Source organism: Bacillus rossius, chromosome 1, assembly GCF_032445375.1.
Source record: "Bacillus rossius redtenbacheri isolate Brsri chromosome 1, Brsri_v3, whole genome shotgun sequence".
In the NCBI taxonomy this organism is placed as follows: Eukaryota; Metazoa; Arthropoda; class Insecta; order Phasmatodea; family Bacillidae; genus Bacillus; species Bacillus rossius.
Window position 1 is genome coordinate 316,144,578 of NC_086330.1, and position 16,883 is coordinate 316,161,460.

Below are 16,883 nucleotides of genomic sequence, written 5' to 3' on the forward strand. Positions count from 1 at the left end.
GCGCTGGGTCGAGTCAGTTCACTCTGTCACGTGACACCAGACTCCGTCACAGCAGTCGTTTCCACACAAGCAGGTGCTATTTCTACACTGTTGAAAATGTTCACCTTAAATTTACTTCAGAAGTCGATAATTTGTACAAAGATGCGCTTATCTGAAATAATAAAAAATGATTCATTTATTTGGGGAAAATTGTTCGTTGAAAAGCACGTAAATTTACTGTAATTTATAATATTGTAGGGACCTGTGTCACACTATGCGTTTCTGCCCTGGGGCCAAAACTTCCGCAGCGTTTTTTTTGGCTGTTATTCTTTCAATTGATTTTCTTAGAGTGCACAATGCAGGTCTCTCAAAAATGTACTAAGTACATTTATCCAGATAGAATAAGTAAACAACTGATCTAGAATAAATCAGAGTTCAGCATGGCAAATCCTCCGGTTTAACCGCATTGTGTGACATAGGCCTAACGAATTTCAGAATGACAGCAGTTAATAGAACGGGCATAATAATCAATAGGTATTTAAGATGTTTATAAAAATAAGCGCTATCGTATAAAAACCATAATAAAAAAGTTCGTATTCATACTGAATAGAAAACTACTACTTATGTTGGCATACTACTCTGCCTGTATCAAAAATCCATGCTGTTGAACCGCACAACACAGATTAATTAATTTGTATAAGGGAAAAAAATTGAGTGCTGAGTTTTATACTTGGCACACACTAAAGAGGAAAACCGTATTATGGGAACCTAAATTTTGAACGTACAACTATTCGAAAGTTTAGACTAATTTATGATTTAATGCATATGGATTAGTGTTGTACTTAAAATATGACAGTACAAGAGGGTAATGTTTTATTCTTGTTAACCGAGTTATATTTTAAGGACAAGAGTAATTCTTAACATTAATTCTTCAGTACCCAATCGTTCTGGGTTACTACCTGCTCGGTGCCGGACTTCAGATTTTTCGTAACCTAAACGAAGTTTACCAAGATATCCCGCTGCTGTTTCCTCTGTAACGCAGAAAAACTTAAAGTTATATGTGATTACTTTTTTTTTCTGAATCGGTGACGAATTATTTTTAGTGCCAAAAGGGTGTTTCTCATTGTTTAGAAAACGTTCAATATGAAATAAAAAGTTAGACTTAATTATGAAGTATGAAACTACATAACAACCTGTGGCAATGACGATAAGCGCTAACACCCTCCCTCCTCCACCGAAAAATAAATAAATTAAATATTTTTTAACAGTGAAATGTACGCGCGAGCCAGCCAACATAATACACGCGACGATACGCTTGGTGAAAGTGGATGTCGTCATCCTTCCCGACACAAGGTCAAGAGGGACTCGTGGGCTGGGTTGGACAAGCCAGCTGATCTCTCAACAATATGGAATCTGCCTCTGACCGCCTTTCACATTAAGGTGGTAGTATCCTACGTTATTGTGATTTTAGTATTTCGTGTTTTTTAACATTAAAAAAAATTAAATTGTTTAGCCAAGATTATTTTTCTACTAAACAAGTCCTTATTTAATGTTTTATGTGAACTTGAAGGAAAATTTTTATTGTCAGTCCTAGCATGTACTAAAGCACCTGTGTTTCCGTACCATGTGCGTCTCTGCCTGAGGACGGGAGCAGATAGCAGTTCCCGAAACGTCGCTTGTTTCTGTTTTGGTAAAACTAGTGTATTTGTTTGTCTTTTCGTTTTGTCGTGTTTTTGTCTCGTTTCAACTGTTGTGCTGAATTATTTTGGGTTCAATATTTTTGTGTTGTCATCATTTGTGGGTTTTTTTTTCGTTCTCTTATTACATTTTTCTTTGTTTTTCTTTGTTTATTGACCATATTCCTGTTTCGGAATATATTGTGGTGTTCATATCCTTGTTGACAACAGCAATTGTTTGCTTAATTTTGTGTGTTTTTTTGTCTTTTTTGGGTATTTTTATTTATTTGTTTTATTTATTAGTTTTTCTTCAACAGAAAAAGTTCTTAGCAATGGAGTATGTCCAAAAACTTACATCAAGTTAACCGTTCATCAATTTTTTTTTGTTTCGATTTTTAAAAAAAAACTCCCCATTTCTATTTTTATAACATTCATGAATTAATTTTTAAAAAATGGGTTTACCCAAACCCTGAAAAATCAGGTTTTTGCGGTTGTGGAAAAACCATAATATTTATTTATTTAATGGCTACATGCGACGATTAACCCAAAACTGTATGCCATATGATTTAATCATTTGAGTACATGCTAGGACAGACACAAAACTGTCCCTTCCTTCAAGTTACCCAAAAAAAAAAAAGTAAATAAATAAAGAGTTGCTTGATTAAACAAAAAAAACTTTACAAACAAATATGGCTAAATAGTTAATTTCTTAAAACTTAAAATAACGAAATATTAGAAGCAAATTAATTTAGGACAATACATCCTTAATGAGACAAAACTCAAATTTAACACTGCAGTCTATCATTGTTCTAGCTTGCAATTAACATTTTTGGGCACGTAGTTTTGTGTTTTAACCCATATTTGTCGAGATAAAGTACTTGACAAGAATCCCAAAGAGTTTTGATTAGTTGTAACCCATCCACTCAGTGGCCGAACAAGCTGAAGCGGACAGGGGTGATGTTTCGAAGTTTGGGTGTGAATAAGACACCCTGCTCTAACTACCAGCACTGCCGTTTGAGGACATCACCAAACAGCTGGGAGATGTCACAGCTTGTGCAGCAGATCTTTCAAAAATATTGCCTCGGCTTGTTTCGGTTATCCCCGTGTATGTCGTGTTACATCGCCGAGTAACAACGTCAACATTGATCAGTCTGTTTGTGCCTGATGAATGGGAACGGTTGTCCGTTCCCGAAACGTAGCAACTGTTTGTCTTAGGTAGCCTATTGTGTTCGTCCAGAATATTTGTTCAGTTTCATCGCTGGGTTCATCTATGCGTCGCTGAGTCGTCCAAGATCGATTGCCTGTATGTTCTGTTATTATAACTGTTTCGTCGTTGTCAGCACTGTTTGTGCTATATTTTATTCCAACTAATTCCTTCCGTGGAATCTCTATATGCTGCATATGTGCAACATTAGACATCAACTGATTTCGGGTCATTTTTGTATGTGTATGTAAATATGTGTGTATGTATGTATGTGTATAAATATATATGTGTATAAGTATATATATATATATATATATATATATATATATATATATATATATATTCATCTCTCTTGTTCATTCTTGTGGTCTCTATGGCATACAGTTAAAACCAGCAATAGCGTATTTCAATGAAAATATTTTTAATCAAGGTTCCCCACTGCAAGAATCATTCAAAGAACATAAATATTAAATATCTGATTATAGAAAGTTTTAATAAAATGTTTAATATGTTTATTGCTGAGAGGAAACTCGGTCAAAGAGAACATTATCCGCCTATTTTAAGTGGAGACCTTCGCATAACTACAGGGGTTGAGCTACTCTGTATGACGGGAAGGAGGGGGGCAGACACAGAGGAGGGAGAGAGGAATGCTAATACCAGCCATTAACTGCCAACAATGGGCCGGCACTCAGCCACTTGCCGCGCCGCCCGCACTGCTTGTGCCGCCCACACGAGCCACGGGGCCACCGACTCTGGCCGTGCAGTCGCCTGCCCATCGCTCTAGCAGCGCCAGTACCGCCACACTGCTCTTCCTAGAGCTTAGTCTCAACTGAAACGGGGCCCGGGGGTCGGTCTCGCACACCAATTCATTTTCGTCGTGACTACTATCGAAAGGCTATTTATTAAAAATTTTAACATGAACCTTCCTTGCAAGTGTTGTTTTACAGAAACTTTCAACTTACTAAGTGTAATATACTGGATGTCGCGCAAGACTTCGCAATTATTTGCCCGACGTATAACACCCATTATATAACAAATAGCAAATGATCGTTGAAAAATTTTGTCAGAACAACGAATGAAGAGCATTAGCCCTTAAATAATAGTAATTACGAGAAAATGAAAAATTTCCATATATTGCCTATATACTTTCACATGCAGGAATAAGGAATGTGGCGCCATGACTGACACCCCTGACCTAAGCCCTTGCCAAAAGTTCCAATAGCTAGGGAAATATTCAACTACAAACACCCGCAACATGTTACGTCCGCCACTGGACCAGAAGTTGCCTGGCACGACCCTAATAGTTAAACATGTAAGCAGAATAAACATAAAACAAAATAGATCCACTTATCGCAGTAACGTGCAATTTGAATGATAAAAAGCTTAAATATTATCAGAGTTAATTTCCAAATGACATATTTAATGTGCGACTATATACCGAAGTGAGCCGTCAAAAAACTAAATGTTACTTAGCGGAAGGCTGTTTTTACGATACATAGAACTGATGTGTACGTGATTATCAGGAGTAGGTGTAACGTGTCTATAGTACACCCCAATTGTTTGCCCTTATTTACTGTGGCCGTATGGCCATTTAATGCACTTTTTGCTTGTGCTGATTTAACGGTAAAAGCCTATTCCCCGTTAACATTTGTTTATTGCTGTATTTTAGTTTTATATTGCTTTTCTGGAACTTTCTTTAGATTCATTTTCCAATATTTTGTTTTAATGTTAATTAATCTTTAGGCTTTGGTTATTTACGAGAATGAGCCCGTTGCTGAATGCTACGGCCGCTTTGGAGCGCGACCGAGGAGGCGATTGACGTCACACGGACGGTACTTCCGACTCGTGCACCGCGCGGTCCAGAGAGAAAGAGAGAGAGAGAGAGAGAGAGAGAGAGAACTATGCCGTGGCTGGTGGCGGACGGACGTGCGTTACAGCTCTCCGCGGGGCATGAAGGCGCCCCTTGCGGTGCTACGGCTAGCACCGCGAGCCTTCCGACTACATAACGCAAGGTAATGCGTTAGGCTGATATTCCTTTTACTAGTAACTTCCAACACTGGTTGGGATTATCGCCTCGAACAAGCCGAGTGCGTGAATCTATTTCATTTAGTGCACAAGGCGCATTAACAAAAAATGAACTTTGTGTATAGCGATCGCCTGCATTACGTAATTCACGTACTTTCGTCGAAGTGCCTTGTAAGCTTGGCCTACATCATTTGCACAAACATTTGGTTTGCGAATTTAACGTCTCGGTAATGCGTTGCGTCCCGTTACATGTGCGGGCGCTCCATTTGACTCCGCTCTTGGTTGGTACCACAACTAATTGTGCTGTAGACAGCTGTTTTCTACGAACATTATCGTTGGGACTGGCGTGAAATTAATTATAAAAGTAACATATCGCCTCCCAATATAAACTTTAAAGACACTTAGGTATGCTATTGTGTAGACACTGCGCAGTGATCGAATTAAACTGGCCATTTAAGGTTTATTGTAAAATTTCAAGGGAGTTATTTAAAAATATATTTCTGTAATAGTGTTTATTTTCACGAAAGCAGGATGTTTTCTGAGAAGCTGGGAACTGGTCACGCCGAATGTAAATCTTTGTAGACTGGTTGATTGTATATAAATAAGTTCTCCTTGAAGAGTTATTTATTTGCCAGTTTAGCACTCCCCTATTTAAGGTCTGGTTTAGTGAACTCAGTACGTTCACGTAGTTCTCTGATTGTAGATTCTATGATTTTATTAATATTTTGCCCGGAACTTGGATCGTGGGTGGTGCTTGGGTCGTCATTGTTTGCTGCGCGGAAAAAAAAATCAATTTGTTTTTACGTTTTGCCATTTTGTTACGATCGTACACAGAGTGTCGGGGACGTCACTGTTCTTGTTTTACAGTTACTACATTATTTATATGCAACGCTTCCAATGATGTAGGTTTTTACAACTGTCCTCGAAATCACTGAGACAGTGCCAACTGTAACAGTTCACACTGTGAGTTTAGTAGCTACTGTCATTACTTATTGCGATAAACTTCCCTCAATAGTATCACTAATAAAGTGAGTGGGGCGTCGAAAAACCAAATGCGAGTTGTAATGCAACAACTATCAAAAGAAACCACAAACACCAATGTCAACGTCCGAGAAGGATCTTATGTTTTCTGTCGCACTACAGAAAAAAAGCTGCTGGTGACTTACAGCATAGTTACTCGTTGTTTCTAGACTTTTTTTTAACTTTCGTGACCTGCAGAAATCCTGTTAATGAAATGATCGGTCCTTATGCAACCTATAAATATTTCTAAGCATACGTGGACTTTGTAAACTAAATGGGAGAACTATAATAGCTTTAAGACATCGTGATCTTACGTCGCTGATAAATGCCTGTCGTTTGACTACCCATGCAACAATAAACCAATTTACGAGCGTTGTTCGGATTCTCCCTTTGTTGATGACCCGAAAGACTATAAAAAAAATGTGAGCGAATCTTTCCGTACTAGCCAGTGGTGTGTAAACATCACACCTCAGTAACGAGCAAATTCGTGTGTATGTTACAAATAAACTTATATACTACGAAACTCAGACACGAAATTTAACATGTAATTGTTTAAAATAATGCCAAGCCTAATCAATAAACTGATAATTAAAATATTAGCTTTTCAAATACCAACATTTCTGGATGCGAATTACACACACATACTTTCTGCGCCCGCAGCTAGATTTCGCTTCCTGAATCTTAAACGTTACTTGCACCTTTAAACGAGGGTATCAGCTAGGGAAAAGCGAAATTGTTATTTTTCACTACCAGTTATGGCAGTTATGCTTCCGTTTGAACAAATGGTTATTTAGATGGTTAACGTTCTGAGTTAATGAGCATGACGGTCTGTTTTCAAAAATTCATTATTCCAACAGAACAGACCGACTATTAATTACTGCAACCATTAAATTTATGGCGTAATTTTAATACTGGTATTGTAATTTTCTTTCTTTTTATTCGAAAGAAAAAATATTTTGTCGCAGTTGCTGATTAATTATATAGAATTTTATCCAAGTACCTTATTTATATGCATGATTATGAAGAAATTTCTATTAACGGTATGAATGACAAATTCTATATAATTTAGCTCATATTCTGCTTAATTTTGACGTGCACACGCTACAGCCTATTGACGCACACATGAAACAAACTTTAAATGTTAATCTTTTAAACCAAACAATTACGAAATATTGAATAACTGCCACTTCCTGAAAGTTTTCAAATAACTAAGAATTGGTTAAAATGTAGCTATATCGCGTTCATGTTGATCGTGAGCAGAGATCTAATGAAGTAAGTCTGTAAATACTTTCTACGAATAAAACTTAAAACTTATTGAGCTTATTCAACATTATATATTTTTATTATGTTATTTAAAAAGTTAAACAAAGGCTTTTTCAGTGACGGTATTTGAACCACGTCCCTTGAGGTTTACAAGCGCGTACTACCGCTGTGCCGCCGAGACCGTTAAGATACTGCAAGGAGAATATGTATTATAATCATTGTAATGACAGTTTTCTTATGTATTTTAAAACTGTAGATTACTTTTTACTAAGGCTATTTTAGTTTACCAAGTATATTCCATGGTAGTTTCACTATCATAAAATTTCATTTGGCATACCAATACGTTTGGTATGCACCTTAATGTTTACGCCAGTAACTCTTATGTTGCTACACGTGGGTCCGCCATCTTTGGGTCACAATTCCGTTTATCAACTTCCGTTCCATATTCATGAAATTACTTCTACCAAATGCCGTACCCCAAGAGATAAGATGTTTACACATCAAAAACACTACACCAAATACTCGATGTCACATACTTGTGAAATAGGTTACATGCAGCGCAGACACCCACACATCTAACACGATTCTCAAAAAAAAATGATAGTGCGTACACAAACATTCGCATATCTTTTTATTACACTCTGAGATAGTAACTATCGTTATCAACATAAGTTCAGAAGATAAACGCCACGATTTCCTACATGTGGTTATCTACAGAGATATCACTAAGTCTTTAAAGGTATATAAATATGTACTTCTATTAACTGAACACGTTATTATCATTAAATGTTAACTTTAATAAAATAAGTGCACATTTATAACAGCGCATTTAAAGCAAATAATCAACACCAACCTTCAACGAAAATGAACTATCAACGATGCGGGATTAATATTTCAAGTTCCCTAAATAATACATGCATATAAAAAGTCCTGGAACGTTGCAGCAAATCAAGCCCGACAATCGCAGGCTGTGAAGACAGAAGCTAAGGCGTAGCGACTGTTGCCCTATGACGATCTGAAACCCTTGAACAACTCGGGTACTGGAGGGACCAGATGAACGTGAGCTTCACAGCAGCACACACGCTGTCGGCTGGGAAGTGGGCGCCGCCCACCCTAGTACACACACGGTGTGCAAGGCTTCAGAAAAAAACCGCCAGATTTAAAAACTGATCACGACATCAGAGTGGTATCTGTTTACGAAAAACACTTAAGAATACGTATCTAGTTTTTAAACTGTGTTTTCTGAAGAGTGAAAAGGGCTAAAATGCGTATTTTCAGATTAATTTTAGGCATGAGATTTCTGGTACAGATTCTTGAAAGCACCCAAGGGACTAATTTCACCTTTAAATTTATTTCTCCGCCATCTAATGTTACGGTTACTGCTCAAAACTCATTTTTTTCTATGCACGACTAGAAGACTGAGCGCAAGTCCACAGCCTTGTGCTTAGAAGCGTTACCACGCTAAAAGCACCAGGGAGCGTCGCACTTAAGGCTCGATCTCACTCACTTTCCTATTTTATTTTGCCATTGCTATTATTTGAGGTCTTTTCCTGTTAATTTATTCCTACGCCTTCCTTGCATTTCTTGTTGTATCACAAATGTTCTCACCAGATATTTACTAAACGTTTTTTTTTTTCGTGGGTGCAAGTTTTACCGCTATTAAGTAATATTTAGTTGGTAAACATCTTTTGAGAAAATTTGAGAAGAAACTAAATGCAAGAGAGATAGAGGAATAATTTAACTTTATTTTATGTACTCAGACTCTCCATTTCCTCTCGGTAACACGCCTTCTCGCTGACAGCTAGTGTGTGTCTTGTGACTTGTTTCTAACTGTACAGTTCTACTAGAAAGTAACGACAATGGTTTACATATACTTCCACCCCTGTCATGCCACAGTGTTTGTTCAACTACTCCATGTGGTTGTCAGTGTAGGTAAAACAAACATTATGTGTTTGGTACCAGTGGGACTACATTTGAGACAAGTTACATGGCACAGACTGTACCAAGTTACAGCTTCACTGCCACTATCAGCCGAGCCGACCGCATAGCGCGATGTCGCTTGTCTTGGGCGCCTCGGGGGGGGGGGGAGGAACTGAGGGTTCAGTCAGGGTGCTTCCGCCACATGCGTGCCGCCACTGCTCCATTGCGGGACTCAATTACACGTCGCGTTTCAGGTAGGAGGTTTCTTTCGACCCTACCACTATTATATTTATTTTTTATTACAAAATTACATGTTTACCCTTGCCGGGGCTGGAACTGTGTTCCTCTGGTTTACTTTTTTTAAATTTTCTTATAGTTTTAACAATTACTTTACTTTTTAAACAAAAAATATTTGTTCAGGTCAAAACGTAATTAATGGTACGGTCGAATCACACACGAGGTGTCAAATTTTAGTCCAGCTATGGTATTTCAAGGGCAAGGTTCAAAGCCAAGGTCACCCAACATGGCGGTAGAGACGTCACAAACCAAGATGGTTCCGCTCATTGTCCTCATTCACAATCCACAATCTACAATCTCCAGCCTGCGCCAAACTTCCCATCTATATATACCTACAACAATCTATTTTATGGAGAAAAAACGCATGTGTCTCGTGCGTTGTCAACGCGTAAATTTCATTCCGATACGTCATATCGCTTCTGTTACCGCATCAGTGCGTCTCTTTGTGAATCAGCGCATGGTGTGAGGCATGCTAGTACCTTCTGCTCCTGACCTGCATAAGTCACAAGACTGATGCGCCCAGAGTTTTTTTTTCCCCCGATTAAGTATGTTTAAGGTTTCATACACCATCAGCAAATAATTAACACCATTTAAAACAATCCTGGGATAGCGCACCACCATGGATCACGAGACATCAAAATAATTTATCTAACCCTAAAATGATAATTTAAAGGGTTTTCATACGTCAATCCATAACAATCCCAACTATGCGGTGCTATGTTTACCAATAAATGCAACCTTAATGTAACAACTAAACGTGCAACTACATTCAGCTTCGAATACTGAACACGCCTATAAAATAAACAAATGCCCTCGCCATACAGTTCAAGAAATGAACCTAGTAATACAATTTTATTTAAAAAATATTTATATGTGGATTTCAATTATAATACACTACAGCAAATGTTTCCTCATTCACGTTATTTTATTTTAAACATACACATTCACTGTGTATCATGTCTAAGAATTATTCAATTGAGATAGGGATTAAAAATCAACCTAAGCATTGCCATAAATCACACGTATGAGGCCACGCTTATACAAAAGAAATTAAACACGAATTTACCAATGATATAAAATGTTTTTTTTTTCCGCCGTAGCTAACAAATTTAATTGGTTAGAGCGATAACACCGGCACAACCACGCGACTGGCGTAAGGCGTGATTCACATGACGCCAACAGGCGAATATGTAAGGCAGCCCGCTAATCTGCGAGCAAACCAGGCGAGGCCGCCCGACTACCCGCTGTTTGTCCAACTCCACCCGCTCGGCGCCTTAGTTGCTCGCCGTGCTTACACTCGCTCCGTGTGTACTAGTGACTGGCTCGCTGCTCGCCTCACATCGTTCTCACTTTATTTACTGCCAAAGTTTCAAAAAATTCAAAACGAAACCTTAGAAAAAAAAATATCACTATTAAATAAGCTGATTTAAACAAAACACACACCGCCTCACGTTAAACATTTTGAGAGAAAGTTGGGGCCTAAGCGAGTGTGATCTGATCGCTGAGCCAGTGCGCACGAGATTTCTTGCCTACTAGTAACCAATAAACTCACCAATGTAACCGAGGCTTCACGCATGGCGCAGTCCACAGTCCGTGAATGGTAAGCCTACGTCACAGACCCCCTGATCAATCTGTGAAAGGTAAGCCTACGTCAATGACCCCTGGTCAGTTCCGGACATGTCTCCATGCCTGCTTCACGATCGATAAGGATCGGTTGCGAAAGTAAGCAAGCAGTCTTCCAAACGAACCAGCATGCATAACGGCTGTTAACGCATTTTCAATAAGTTTGAGGGCAATAATTATTATAGATGCCTCACTATCTAACTATACAAACATTCGACGTTACGTTTTGTTGAAAATTTCGTTACCGAATATATTATAAGCATTATCTGCTATTTGTAAAACTTTACATATTTTAGGCTAATTGTACATCCATCCCCAGAGGTTCATTTTCTGAATTTTACAGCTGAGTAACACACAAAAAATAGTATTTATAACTTTTTTTTTTCAATTTTGCTTCCTAACAATCTGTAATCACTCAAAGAAACGAAAAATGTAACATATTACAAGTTGGTACCTTATTTAAATTGAAAAAAAAAATTAAAAGCTAGATATAATTCGATAACTGGCTCACCATCTGTGTACGACGCACAATTCATAGAGTGAAAATGCCGTTGGGTTTTCTAGAGTTGCACCTATTACCCTCGTCGCTGTGTTTAGAGGGTACAATTGAATTACGCGTAGGTTATTTTTTTTCGGAGTGCTCGAACTGAAGTGAGCTGACGACTGCTCACGACGTCGGCCGCAGATAGCAGTTAGGAATTCCGAAACGAGACTGCACACAGCCGAACATACCACGTGTTCTACAATGACATGTAAACGGAGACGGCTCACTTAAACGTAGACGGACCTCACGGAACAGAGTTTCTACAATAGCACGCAGACTGAGATGGACCCGTACGGACTAGCTCGACAATGCTGAGCTCTTCCGTTTACTTTGCTCCGTGCGACAAATAGAAGCCGAATACTTGGCTGCGGTTATAGCCATATTTTTTAATGTTCTAAATGTTAAAAATTGTTTCAAGTACTAAAATATCTGGTGTTCTATTATTACTTTGTGGTTGATATGTAATATATATGTAAATCCTGTCCTTGCTATAATCGTCGCGAAGCATTGATTTTTAAATAAATTAATATTTCGTACACTTGAAACGCAATCTCGTTGATTGTCATTTGTTACGTCTCCGTGCATTGTGGAAGCAGCAGCGATAGTGAAATGTTCCGGGAGATCCACCTCCGTTTGCGTGATCCGTCTCCGTTTCCGTGCCATTGTAGAAAGGGCCTAAAGCGGAACAAAATTCATTTGTCATTTGGCAGACAGTGAAGTGACCAATCACGAATCAATGCTGTCTCAGCAGCCCCGAGAAGCTAATAAGTAAACGGATATATGTGCATCAAATGATGCGCCAGACCCGAGAGATTATTTATTGCACGGTAGCTGTTTCCTGCCACTGGTTATGGCTATGGTTAGCCTATATGACTTCAACTACGTAACAGCATTGAATATAAATAGCCATATACATATTCAATGGTAACAGCATGCCACCTCCATAAGTGCACCCACAAAGCAAGGAAGATAAAGAGTCGCAACTCAATGCTATAATTAACACTTTTTTTCTTATGAAAACAGCATACTGTAAGGCATTTATCGGCAAGCCAACAACCTAAAAGTCGTTAACTTTCCGAAAGAAAATGTTGGCTACCTGTTTTTTTTCTTCCCCCCCCCCCCCCCCTTGCTGGAAATATTCACCATACATGTTTCAAATTAACTATTTTCCAATATGGAACAACCAAAACGCGTGTGTTAAAGAGCTTTATATGTTTAAAAATTTGAAAAATGCATAGCCGCAACGTAAGACTGTTCAAAATCATAACTTCATTTTCAATTGCACATGTGCACATGACAGCAATAATTATTTCATTGCTGCCAAGATAATTTAACATTGTCAAAAATTATTCCAAAGTATATTATTTTTCAATTATAATTAATGCGCCACTCCGTTAAAACACCATTCCATAAATTCTGAGCTAAGAATGTGTGTAAAATTACTTTTTTTACTTATGTCTTCATGTTTTAAAAAATTATGTGTTTACAGTATATTTAAGTCTTACTTTTTAATGTTGGCATTTCTCAAGCGCACAGTTTTTTTAGTGCCCATATTCCGCCTGCTCAGTTGAGCCTGAGTGCGCCGACAGCGCTAACCCGCGCACCCCTTGACCTGCCCGAGGGCAGCACTGCGGAGACTAGGACAGACAAGAGCGCGTTGATCTCCGGGGTGTGCACAGACCAGATGTCCGAGGATGTAGGTCGTAGGCAAGCTACATGCACATGAAAAATGTGGCAAGCGGAAGGTTTACATAGTTGGATATACCTACTCACAAAATTGTACACAAGTGTGGGGTTGAAAATTAATAGTAATTAAGTTTATTTCGTAGCAAAATAATGCATATTGCTCTGGCAATGATCTCCTTTCTTTATACATATTATTATTATCATTAAATTTTGGGATCATTGAAAATAATAGAGAAAGCGAGGAACATTTTCAGGCTTTTTGCGTGCATTAAGTTGCATGCTGGGATAAACAGCTGATACTGCACAAGCACATAATCACGCTGCCTTTTTTAGTTTAAATGTATCGGCGTGCTTTGAACACTATTATATCCACCTATAATACCTATGCGTTATGTTTCGCATGGAGATAAATTCGTACTTACACATTACCAACAAATGTACACTCGCGTAAATTTTCATTGATAAAGAAAGATATATCACGGAAAATCATATCACTTCACTCTCGTCTTTCTGTTGCTTGTAGAAAACTTGTCCTGGTGTTCTTAGTTACTCTTACCTTTGAAAATGAAGTATGGTCGGGGGACGGGACGTGCTTTGTGTCAGCGAAACTATATTTGTTAAAGTCTTGTAAATAGTAATATTCGAAACTTCTGGAGATGCCAGACAAACAAAAACTGTAACCCAACAATTATTTGAAATGCATCGCACGTATGGAGATAAAAAACAACTTTTTTTTCAACAATAGTGTATTTATATCTCAAGTTTGTATGTACAAAATCATAACTGTTATTCCCATGATCCGGTGCGTACATGCGAACGGCCCATCCAGGTGTCATTTGTCATGAAGAATTCAAAGGGAAGTGAATTCTGACATACGAAAACCATAGAAACTTATAACTTTATTTATATCGAAAATTATACATTAACTATCTATTTTGATATACGTCCAAAAAAATTTTTTTTCGCAGGATCAATAATTTATATTTTCATTAAGTGTAAAACTAAAACAGCGTAACTAATTTTAATAGAAAATAGTCATTATAAAAATAATGTTAAATAGTATGAACAATAAATATACGAAATGGTAATATGCAAATTAAATAGAACAGTGACTTCGACTGACGTTCTCTGAGCTTGGTCGCCATGCCAGCGCCACACGACGGGGACAGCGTGAACTAACTCCACACGTTGTACTGTGCTGCTCCTTGCGACCGCTCGTCGAACCACTAGCAGCTCGGCGAACAGGTTGTATGGGAGACAAACATGCTAGCTATAGCTATTCCACAGCGCTGCCAACCGTATGGAGATTTACGAAAAATAACGCGAATACAAGCATTCAATGGCAATTTACAGCAGTATATAAGGTTGTTTTTTTTTTTTTTTTTAACTTGGTCATTCATTATAATATTTTGATGATGTTTGTGAATTATTTTACATCCAACATAAGATTTTCCACGTAGAAAGCACAAAAACCACGATTGGAGCACAAAGCCCGAGCATGGTCTAAGGGATAAAAAAGCATGGAGTAGATATTATTATGACAGTTATATTGGAAAGAGAATTTTTCCGGTCGTTGACTAGTAACGGTGGTTTTTAGGCTTCACTTTCACTAACACATGCTGCAAACGGACTACAACTACCATAAAAGTTCTACCAACCTAAGGCATCTTGTGATTTTTTAAACCCTGATTAACGTTTATGGCATTGTACTGAAATTTTATTTCAATATGAGCTGAACAAGCTTTAAAAAAAAGTATTCAAATTGTAGGTTTTTTCGTGGAACCTGTACGGAAATTTTCTAATAGTTGTAAACAAATACATTTTAACGCAAGCTGTTGGCAACGCTGTAAACTACAAGGAATTAGCGGGTTGTTCTTTGCGTGGCAACACAGAGCAAAAGCAAGAATACAAGCACAGTTGCTTGAAATTCAAGTTTCGGCAATTTCTGAAATCATTTCCTTACCTTCCTGTGTAGTCTGGTCATTGCTTTCCTTGCCTGTTGTTCGGTATTTGGCCCGCAAGAATAGACCAGAAATATGTATTTATATCAGAAATATTATTTTCTCGGGTCATTGATGTTAGTTTTAATAGTTATATATAGCTAAATACAAACAAGTACGTTATGTTTTGCGAGCTATGCAACCACACAAAGAACTGCCCACTTGTAAGAAAAAAATTTACATAGACAATAGTAAGCTCCAGCCAACAAAAAAAAGTCTTAACTTAATTTTTTAGTCCCAGTTTAAATCTATTCGACACTTCACTCAGCTAATGTCCCTTTTTCCAATACAATATTTTGGCATAGTTCACAAAGAATGTGGCAGTGAGCTGTTTTCTGTCAGAATACTTTCTGCGACCCTTTTAAAATGTATCGCCTAACGCTGTAATTTCGATAGCTAAAAGAGATGGATAGAATTTTTAAATATTAAAAATCTAGGCCTATAAGTCTATTGACCACGCGATTTTGCTAGCACTGTCAAAAATGTGTTGAACGAGATAGATGATTTTATATATATATATATATATATATATATATATATATAAAATATTTTATATATATATATATATATATATTTTATATTATATATATATATATATTTTATATTATATATATATATATATATAATTCATGTTGTATCCATTATAGAGAGTCGGTCACAATATTTTCATATTAATTCACAAACAAAGATTGTTTATGCATAAATCCGCAACTGTTGACTCTGCCACCAATAGGGATTAGAGAGAGAATGAGGGGAGAGAATAATTTTTGTAGTTTAAAACTCAATATTTTCATATATATATATATATATATATATATATATATATATATATATATATATATATATAGTGTTCGAGATGTTTGTAGTTACGAACAAAAATTATTAATCATGTTTGAAAGAATACTAACCGCAGAATCTGTCTTAATAAATAATTCCAATAAATTATGATCAGTTTAGCTTACATTGCCAATGTAAACCGTTTGAAAAAAAATCAATAAACATTTTTAATAATATATTTTTAAAAATTATGTAAAAATAGTGGAATAAAATGCAAACATCGCAACGTGAATAAAAAATACACATACTTGACACATAATTCCTAAAACGTTATGTAATATTTTACAGACCCTAACGACTGTTCTTTGTATAGTTACAGTGCAAATTAATATTTACAGTGAATCTTGTGATGTGCATGCACTGCACTTGACTAAGTACAAAAACCTAAAAACACAAACCGCCAATCACACAAATGAACATCACGTGAGAAAACGTAAATCACGTAATTTAAGAAAAATAATGACCAGATATTTCAAATTTCAATTATTTTCCAAGGAGCGTCGCTTGAAAAAAAAATTTAATACATTTGAAAACATTGTGGAAGGAGCAAGGCTGCAACGCGGCTCGTGTGTATTTATTTAATGCTGATTGTGTTCAAAAGACAGACATGCAAGGTCGAAAAATTAATGTTCACAGATACTAATGCCAAAATGTTCAATGAAAAACCACAACACTATCACATAGAGTAGAAAATGTGTACTTGTTTTTCATCTTCTTTGTTTCTTATTTGCTACCTACGCACTGTCAAACAATGTGTACATGCTTTACTTCCACAAGTAATAATCTTCCAACACGTGACCTCCCACGTG

The 16,883-nt window shown here is 37.1% G+C and overlaps 1 protein-coding gene across 33 annotated transcripts in view; it reads right to left on the reverse strand.

Moving 5' to 3' along the window:
* Positions 1-16,883, reverse strand: part of LOC134527943 (dystonin) — a 667,118-nt gene that overhangs the window by 288,636 nt on the left and 361,599 nt on the right. The gene's annotated exons all lie outside the window — the stretch shown is intronic.